The following is a 9,726-nucleotide window of genomic DNA, read 5'->3' as shown; positions in this document are numbered from 1 at the left end:
CTGTGAGGGTTGGTGGCATCTGCTGGATCGTAGGCATTGTGTTCTCTTTTGGGAGTTCTCATTCACATTTGGAGGTCTGGAATCACTGATGACTGTTATATCCTTGTTTATTGATATGGTAGGAGATATTCTATTTCACAATAGTAATTGTTAAAATTAATTAAAAATATGTTTTATTTGACTCAATATATACAAAATACTGATTCAACACACAACATTAAAAACGATCAGAAATATTTTCTTTCCTTTTTTTCTGTTTCGAATTTTATAAATTTGGTGTGTCTTTTATACTCTGAGCACATCTCAATTCAGACTTCCTTCACTTTTGGTGCTCAGCAGCTGCTTGTAATAGTGGCCAGTGTTGACACAGCAGGTCTGCAGAGTCTTACGGCTGACCAATGTTAGTCCTAGACGCATGTGGATCTGAGTGTGAACTCTGACTTTGCCCACGAGAGGCTGTCCAGACTTAGAAAGCCTCCTTCACTTTTAGGAGCCTCAGTTTTCTCACTATAAAATGGTCATATTAGTTATTGCCTCATAGGGCTGTCCTGAAGATAAAAATGAGACAATACATGTTCTGGCAGAGTAAAGGTTAAGTAAGTGTTAATTGCTGGTACCATTCCAGCTGGATTTTATTTTATTTTTCGGTTTTCCCAGTGAGTTTTATTTGGACCGACCTACGGACAGAGTACTCTTGCCTGGAAAATCCCATGGATGGAGGAGCCTGGTGGGCTGCAGTCCATGGGGTCGCTAAGAGTTGGACACAGCTGAGCGACTTCACTTTCACTTTTCACTTTCATGCATTGGAGAAGGAAATGGCAACCCACTCCAGTGTTCTTGCCCACAGAATCCCAGGGACGGGGGAGCCTGGTGGGCTGCCGTCTATGGGGTCGCACAGAGTCGGACACGACTGAAGCGACGCAGCAGCAGCAGCAGCAGGGACGAAGAAGGCCTGCACCTAAGAGAGGGTTAGCCTCTTGGTGGTGAAGCCTGGCTTGTGCTGGTGATGGAGGATGGGGTGGGGCAGCAGGAACTTGATCTGGCAGTCGTGGAACTGCTGGTCTGCACACTTGCTGGCTGCGACCTCCTCCACCTTCATGACCTGGAGTGAGTGGGCCTGGGCATGGTGCCACGTGCACAGGAGGGCCGGTTCCAGCTGTGATTAAGTCATAGCGCAGCCAGATGCGAAAGTTCTTCACCGGCGGCGGCGATTTCCCTGTCCACAGTAGACCATTTCCCCTGAGGACCTCATCTTCCTCAGCTGAGACACAAAGTACCAGAAGCGGGACTTGGCAACATCGTGCTCAGGCACATACATTTTCACGCGCCCGCGATAGAGAAGCGGCCTGCGGAGTCTGAGAGGCAGGCAGGCGTGGCCCTGCCGTCTTGTACTCTTGAATTGTGCCTGAGGCCTTCATGGCGCTCTGTCCGTGCTCGCTGCCACCCCTGAAAAGATCTAGCTAGATTTTGAGTGTTTATATGTAAGACAGTGGTGTTACATTTTCTTGTATCAACTTCATTCCATAATCTGTGGGTGATGAAGGCAAGTTAACTTGATTTGAGCTCTTTAGTTGGTGGACATTCTTAAAGTACGCATCTGTGAAGTTGGTTTTAAAATTTTGTTTCTCTTGAACATTTTATTATGAAAATATTCAAACAGAGAAGTTGAAAGAATTATACAGTGAACACCTGAATATGCAACTATCAAGAGTCTACAGTCAACATTTTGTTTTATTTGCTTTATTAAATACCTATCCATCTTTCTGCTATCCATCTATAAATCCATCTTATTTAACTCTTTTGCATTTTTATAGTTATTGGAGCTGTTGTTCATATTATAAAAGTTAAAAAACCTACTAAGATACATTAATTATGAGTGTTTTTGCATATCTTTCAGGAAATTGCCAGGATAGTGAAAACAAATATGTAAGAAGTCAAATAATTTGAATAATACAATTAATATAATTGATGTGCTCTAATAGTTAATAAAAAGATACATATTCTTTTTCAATACCATGTTCTTTATTTATCAACACATTTTGTTGTTGGTAAGATGTTACTGTACAAATGTTTGATATGGTCCATTTGTTTATTTTTCCTTGTGTTTCCCTTGCCTGAGGAGACACATCAAAAAAAAAAAAAAATATATATATATATTGCTAAGATGTGCCAAAGAGTGTACTACCTATGTTTTCTTCTAGAAGTTTTATGGTTTCAGATCTTACATTTAATAAGTCTTTAATTCATTTTGAGTTTATTTTTACAGATGGTGTGAGAAAGTAGTCCACTTTGGTTCTTTTGCATGAGGCTGCCCAGTTTTCCCAATACCACTTCTTGAAGAGGCTGTCTTTTCCCCATTGTATATTCTTGCTCTTTTGTTATGAATTAATTGACTGTATAAGTGTGTGTTCATTTCTGGGTTTTGTGTGTCCCTTAATTACTATACAGATGATCTTACTACTTTTGTCTTTTGTCTTATCCTAACATTTAAGTGGTTGTTCTAGTACCTTTACCCTATGTTTGCCTTTACCAATAAAATGTTTTCTTTTGTAATTGTTATATTATTAGTTGTGGTCTATTTTTTTTCCCCTTAGAGAAGTCCCTTTAACAGTTTTTGTTAAGATGAGTTAGTGGTGCTGAGCATTTTTGGTCTTTTTCTTGCCTGTTAAACGCTTTCTCTCTCCTTCAACTCTGAATGAAAGCCTTGCTGGGTAAAATGTTCTTGGTCGTAGGTTTTCCTTTCATCAGTTGGGCTGTGTTGGTCCTTTCTGTCCTGCAATGTTTTTGCTGTAAAGTTAGAGAACAGTTTTATGTGAATTCCTTTTTATGTAACTAGTTGCTTTTCTCTTACTCCATTTAAGGGTCTCTCTTTATCTTTAATTTTTGCAATTTTAATTATTATGTGTCTGTGTGAGGATCTCTTTGGGTTCATCTTGTTTGGAACTCTCTGTGCTTACCAGACCTGGATGTCTGTTCTCGTTTCCAGATTATGCGATTTTTTTTTTTTTTTAGTTATTATTTCTTCAGATAAGTTCTCTGTCTCTCTCTCCCTTCTCCTTCTGGGACCTTATAATGTAAATATTAGTATGCTTGATGTTGTCCCAGAGGTCTCTTAAATGCTCTTCATTTTCTAAAATTATTTTTTTTCTTCTTTCTGTTCTGCTTTAGTGATTTCCATCACTCTGTCTTCCAGTGTGATGATTTATTTCTCCATATCATCTTAGTGAAACTTCTTGTGTATTTTTGATTTCAGTATTGTATTCATCAGCTATTTTTTGATTCTTATTTCTATTTTCTAACTCTTTGTTAAGCTTCTCTCTGTTCATCCATTTTTCTCCCAAGTTTGCTGAGCATCTTTATGATCATTACTTTGAACTTTTTATGGGTAGATTTCTTATCTCCGCTTCTCTTAGTTCTTCCTCTGAGGTTTTATCTTGTTCCTTCCTTTGGAACATATTCTTCTGTAGCCTCATTTTGCCTAATTCTCTGGGTTTATTATTGTATGGTAGGTGGGTTGGTTATGTTTTTTGATCTTGCAGAAGTGGCCTTGTTTAGATCTTTGTTGGCTTCATGGACTGTAGCCCACCAGGCTCCTCTGTCCATGGAATTTTCCAGGCAAGAACACTGGGGTAAGTTGCCATTTCCTACTCCAGGGGATCTTCCTGACCCAGGGACTGAACCCATGACTCTTGCATCTCCTGCATTAGCCGGCAGGTTCTTTACCACTAGTGCCCCCTGGGAAGCCCTCTTTATTTTTTTAAATTGGAGTATAATTGCTTTACAATGTTGTGTTAGTCTCTGCTGTACAACAAAATGAATCAGCTATATGTTTACATATATCTCCTTCCTGTTGGATCTTCCCCCATACCCTAGGAGACTTCTTAGGGGACCCAGCAGCATTCTCTATTCCGGTCACCAGAACTATATTCTCTAGCAGTTTCCCCTGTGTGGGCCTGCTGCAGGGCCAGGGGGATCCTGGTTCTGGTGCTGGTCCACTGGTGGAAGGCTCCTTGTCCCAGGGTTGGCTGTGGGTTTTGGGGGGCCCCAGGCTAGTGCCAACTTGCTTGTGAGTGGGACCAGTTCTTGGGTGGCTGGCTGCAGGGGTTGTGGGGGTCCCTGGGCTGGTGCTGGCGCAGTGGTAGAAGGTGTCAGGTCTCTGAAAGGCTAGCTGCTTGGCCTGGAGATTTCAGGAGTGGTGCTGGCCCTCTGATGCTATAGGCTAGCGGGGAGACTCCAGAAATTTCCTTGTCAATACCAGTGTCTTCATGGTAAAATGAGTCCCCCCAAATGGCTGCCATCGTCTATCCACAGCGGGTGTCCCAGTTACCACCTGCCTTTGTGAGGCTTTCCAAGATCAGCAAGTGGGTCTGACCTGAGCACGTTTTAAATTACTGCCTCTGCACTAGGATTTGGTGACTGAGTGTTTTGTGTTCCCTTTAGGAGCAGAGTCTGTCTCCTATAGTTCTCTGGCTCATATATACAAGCCCTGCTGGCCTTCAAAGCTGGACTTTTCTGGGGCTTGTCTTCCTGGTACAGGAGGCCCAAAGCTTGGGGACCCTGATGTGAGGCTTAGACTCCTCACTACTTGGAGAGAACCTGTGCAATTGTGATTATCACCCATATGTGGATCACTCACCCAGGGGGATGATTCTTGACTGTACTATGTCTCCAGCCCCTTACTCATCTAGTTCTAGTTCCTTTTTTGTATTTTTAGTTCTGGAAGATCTTTGTTGCCAGTCCAGTTTGTCTTCATGAATAGTTGTTTTATAGATAGTTGTGATTTGGTGTGCCTGTAGGACGCCCACAGGCATTTTGGCCATAACTCTAAACAACTTTTGACTACAGAAAAAATCTATTAGAAAGTAGAGTGTATTTAAAAGTGAAAATTAATAGCATGAGTTTGATGTGTCTAAATGTAACTCAAGAAGAGTGTTCTTGCTTTTATTTTTATTAAAAATTTTTTCTCTGAACACAAAGAAAATGAGATTTTAATTCCCTGATGAGGAACTGAACCCATGTCCCATTTATTACCCAAGAGGGTAATAAATGCCTTGGGGTTAAATTAATGTTTTCCATAAGCCCTGATTCTCTGAGTGATTCTGCCTGTCATTTAAAAAATATCTTATTCTATCTTCAGCTCTTTATTTATATTTTGGGAATATTCATATTGTTTTTGTGAATTTTAAATAAAAAGGTTCGGGGGCCATAGCTAACCCCAGGCTAGAAGCGGAATAGAAGTTCCTGAGAATCCGGGCTTCTGTGCTGATAACACACAGCGTCCAGGTAAAGTGAGGAGGGCTCTCCTTCTGCGTGGAAGAATGTGAGCAGAGCCCCAAACCATACAATGCATGCGGTCAAGCTTTGACCTTTCTCAGTATGTGGAATTGCTGAAGCATTCCTACAAATGGTGTTTTAATCATAGCATAAGTTATTAATTTAAACCAGACAAAAGTGCCCTTGGGGAGTCTTCATTCTGTGTAGGAGTTTTTATAAACTTCCATGATTTTTCACCTAATTCTCCCTTGTTTACTTTTGTTGAGACATTGGCAGTGTTTTATAATTTAGGCTTTTTCACCTTTGGAAATAAACCAGGCTTGTTTAAAAAAAAGAAGTTTTGTCAGAATTTTGGATGGATTGAGAAAACCGTGTAATTTATGAAATCAGGACTGCTAATTTGAGGAAGTACAAAGGATGGAGTGCAGCCCAGGCCTGGGTCAGCGTTGGGCCTTCTGACCCCGGATCAGTCTCAGGCACAGCAAGTCCGCAGCCTTTTGAGCCACATCTCCATTTTGAGCCCAGTGGAATAATCAACCTGGATTTTCATGGTACTCAGCACAGAAACACTGGGCTGAAAGGGATCACAGGAGAAACCAGTTAATCTCTGTGGATCAGCAAATGGTTTCCAACAGAAGAGCCTGGTGACCATCCTTTGGGCAAAATTCATTCCCTTGGATGTGGTGAATTTCCCAGAGGACCAGCAATTGTGTGTCATGAACATTGTTAGTTAGCTATTCAGTGTTTGCCTCTTGAAAAACCCACTCAGGTAGACAGCACACCCAATGGTTAACTATTCAGCATTTACGATTGCCCACATTATTGCTTAAACTTTTCCCCTTTCTGTTTTCTACCATTTGGGATGAAGCTGAGGACCCAACCCAGTTCTTGCTGTGGACTTGCACTAGCTCTTGCCCTGACCGTGCTCTCTGGGGTGGGAAACTAGAATAGAATACTTGAAATAGTGGGGCCTCCGTTAGTCGAGAATGCAGAAGCATGTAGCAACCAGATTGCAGGCATAGGGAGGAGATGGAGCTCACACTGTGGCAGAAAGATACAAACTTCATCTTCATGACATCAGAGAGTTCCTGAGTCAACCACTTCCGGTGCTGTCTTAACTCCTGGACCTCCAGTTCTGTGTTTTAATTGTTTTTGAGCCAGGTTGAGGTGAGCTTTCTCTTACACAGAGTGAGAATTATTCTCTGTAATTTTCTTTTTTTTTTTTTAAATGTATTTATTTGACTGCATCTGGTCTTAGTTATGGCAAGTGGGATCTTTTGTTGTGGTGTGAGGGTTTAGTAGTTGTTGCAGGTTGGACTTGGTTGCCCTGAAGCATGTGGGACCTTAGTTCCTGGACCAGGACTTGAACCTTTGTCCCCTGCTTTGCAAGGCAGATTCTTAACCAGGGAAGTCCCTTTGTAATTTTCTGAGTGTAGGACTTTTTCTACTTCCCTTTTGATGCCTCCTTACTTATAACCTTAATATTACAAATCTCTCAAACTAACCATTTCTTCTTTTTTAATAGTGTTTTTAAGCCCCCGATCATGTTATAGTCACTAATATACACTGTGCATTTACTCTTTGTTGGACACTCATAAGCATTTATTTGTTCAGCATTTCATATTTATGAATTTAGAAGGAGTTTGTCTTTTAAAAGTTTGGCTTTTACCTATAACGTATTCTCCAAAAGGAATCAGTTCAGTTCAGTCACTCAGTTGTGTCTGACTCTTTGCAACCCCGTGGACTACAGAATGCCAGGCTTCTCTGTCCATCACCAACTCCCGGAGCATGCTCAAACTCATGTCCATTGAGTTGGTGATTCCATCCAACCATCTCATCCTCTCTGGTTCCCTTCCCCTCCTTCCTTCCATCAGCATCAGGGTCTTTTCCAGTGAGTCAGTTATTCACATCAGGTGGCCAAAGTATTGGAGTTTCAGCTTCAGCATCAGTCCTTCCAATGAATATTCAGGACTTATTTACTTTAGGACTGACTAGTTTGCTCTCCTTGCACTCCAAGGGACTCTCAAGAGTCTTCTCCAGCACCACAATTTGAAAGCATCAATTCTTTGGTGCTCAGCCTTCTTTATGGTCCAACTCTCACATCCATACATGACTACTGAAAAAACCATAGCTTTGACTAGACAGATGGACCTTTGTTGGCAATAAATATTTCTATTATTCCCAGTGTGGATAGGCTTAAACTTTATGGATGTATTTAAAAACAGCACTTACTATAAGCTTTCATTCGATTGACTCTATAATGCTTTTAGGCCAAGGCTGTCATTTCCACATTTTAAATAGGACTAAAGTGGGGAGGGGGCTTCTCTAATGACTCAGTGGTAAAGAATCCACCTGCAAAGCAGGAGACACAGGAGACTTGGGTTCCATCCCTGGGTTGGTAAGATCCCCTGGAAGAGTAAATGGCAACCTGTTCCAGTATTCCTGCCTGAAACATCCCATGGACAGATGAGCCTGGCAGGCTACGGTCTATAGGGACACAAAGAGTCAGACCCAACTGAGTGACTGAGCGAAGTAGGGAGAGATGCCCAAGATCACATTGTTAATGACAGTCTGGGCTCAGGTGCAGTCAGTTCCATCCCAAGGACTGTGCACTACATGCCTCCCTGTGCAGATCTTCCTGGATACTATTGGCTGTTGCTGTGTGTCTCTCCAGGAGACGGCACAGGCAAGCTGAGCAGAGAGGTGAGTTTTATTATGAAGATTTGGAATTGAAAACATGACTAACTGTTAGCGCCTCTACAGGAGTATTCTGAAATATACGGCAAAGTGTTTCTGAATCAAGGACTGATTATATGTTATTTTAATCCTTTTCATCTTAATTTTTATGTTATTTGATGTGTTAAAAACATATGTTGGAAGAAACACATTGAAATCTTCTAGGGAAAAAAAAAAGGCAAACTGGGACTTCCCTGGCAGTTTAGTGGTTAAGAGTCTTCTGCTTCCAATGCAGAGGGTGAGGATTTGATTTCTGATCAGGCAACTAAGATCCTATATGCTGCTGTGCTACAAAAAAGAAAGAAAGAAAGAAAGAAAAAACCACCCAGGACACTAGTTTGTTCTATTGTATCCTTGTAGTTCCTATTGGAGTTATTTTACCTGTTGGCTAGTGATGTTATTTGGGCTGGAACCACAGTGAAGGTTAAATGTTCTTCATGATTTAGCCTCCCGTCAACATAATATCAGAGAAGGCAATGGCTCCCCACTCCAGCACTCTTGCCTGGAAAATCCCATGGGCGGAGGAGCCTGGTGGGCTGCAGTCCATGGGGTCGTGAAGAGTCAGACACAACTGAGAGACTTCCTTTTCACTTTTCACATTCATGCATTGGAGAAGGAAATGGCAACCCACTCCAGTGTTCTTGCCTGGAGAATCCCAGGGACGGGGGAGCCTGGTGGGCTGCCATCTATGGGGTCGCACAGAGTTGGACACGACTGAAGTGACTTAGCAGCAGTAGCAGCAACACAATATGGCCCTCCTTGTGCCTTTTCCTGTCTTCCCCTACACCCAGCCCCACCTCCTTGAATGTTACATTGTGTTGGCTAAACAAAAATATTTATTTATGCCTTTGGTAGCAAGCAGATCTCTTCTAAGATGAGCTGGCGACCAAGAACAAAGGGCACAACTTGGTTTCTTTAAAAGACTGTTTATTCCTCATTTATTCTTTATTTTTCAGCAATAAACAAACACACAAATACACAAAATGAAAACCTGAGGCCAAGGAGAAGGCCCAACCTGAGCTACCTCACAGATGTCGCGGTAATGTGAGTGCTTCCGGAGCTCCCAGGGAGGGAAGGTATCAAGGGCGGCCTCAGGCGAAGCCTGAGATGAAGTGGTCCAGTTTTGGTGGCTGGTGGGAAATTTTCATTTTCTCATGTGGGTGTAGTCCGGGCATGATGTCCAAGAGCCTGGGCCACCAGACTGAGGGGGCAGGGGAAGGGCACGTCACTCTCGGCGTGTTCATGCGGCTTCCCGCTATGTCGCGCGCCGACTCCTTCTCTCTGGCACCGTGTTTGCCCGGCGCCATTGCTCCTCCTGGCCTCTCGCTGACCTTACGCGTTGTTTCCCCATTTCTTCCCCACACCTTCTCAGCCCACAGTTTTTTCTAATATTTAGCAAATGCTTTTTCACATCAGTGAAGTTATCCTGTTTACACATATATTTTGACTTGTGGAAATGCCTGTCTACAATTTGAATCTATCATAAGCACTATTTTTTCAGACTACTGATCCAAAGGGGAAACCCAAGAAAATGTGGTGGATAGAAATGGAGGTGAAAGGAGTTGAGGATTTCCTAAAAAACCACTCTCATCCACAGTTTTCTATTAATACCGTATATTTACTTTCCTTTGCATTTGTTCCTCTTCTGACTTACAGATTTTCTGATGCTTCATTTTAAGGAGCTCTTTTACAGTTGGATTTAATTTTTTTTTTTTT

General features: G+C 42.2%; 1 pseudogene; it reads right to left on the bottom strand.

Moving 5' to 3' along the window:
* Positions 1-958: 958 nt before the first annotated feature.
* LOC112584424 lies at positions 959-1,418 on the bottom strand (annotated as a pseudogene).
* Between the last annotated feature and the right edge of the window lie 8,308 nt (positions 1,419-9,726).

This window comes from Bubalus bubalis, chromosome 4 (genome assembly GCF_019923935.1).
Source record: "Bubalus bubalis isolate 160015118507 breed Murrah chromosome 4, NDDB_SH_1, whole genome shotgun sequence".
In the NCBI taxonomy this organism is placed as follows: Eukaryota; Metazoa; Chordata; class Mammalia; order Artiodactyla; family Bovidae; genus Bubalus; species Bubalus bubalis.
The sequence above is the reverse complement of the archived record's forward strand: the minus strand, read 5'-3'. Positions and strand labels throughout refer to the sequence as shown.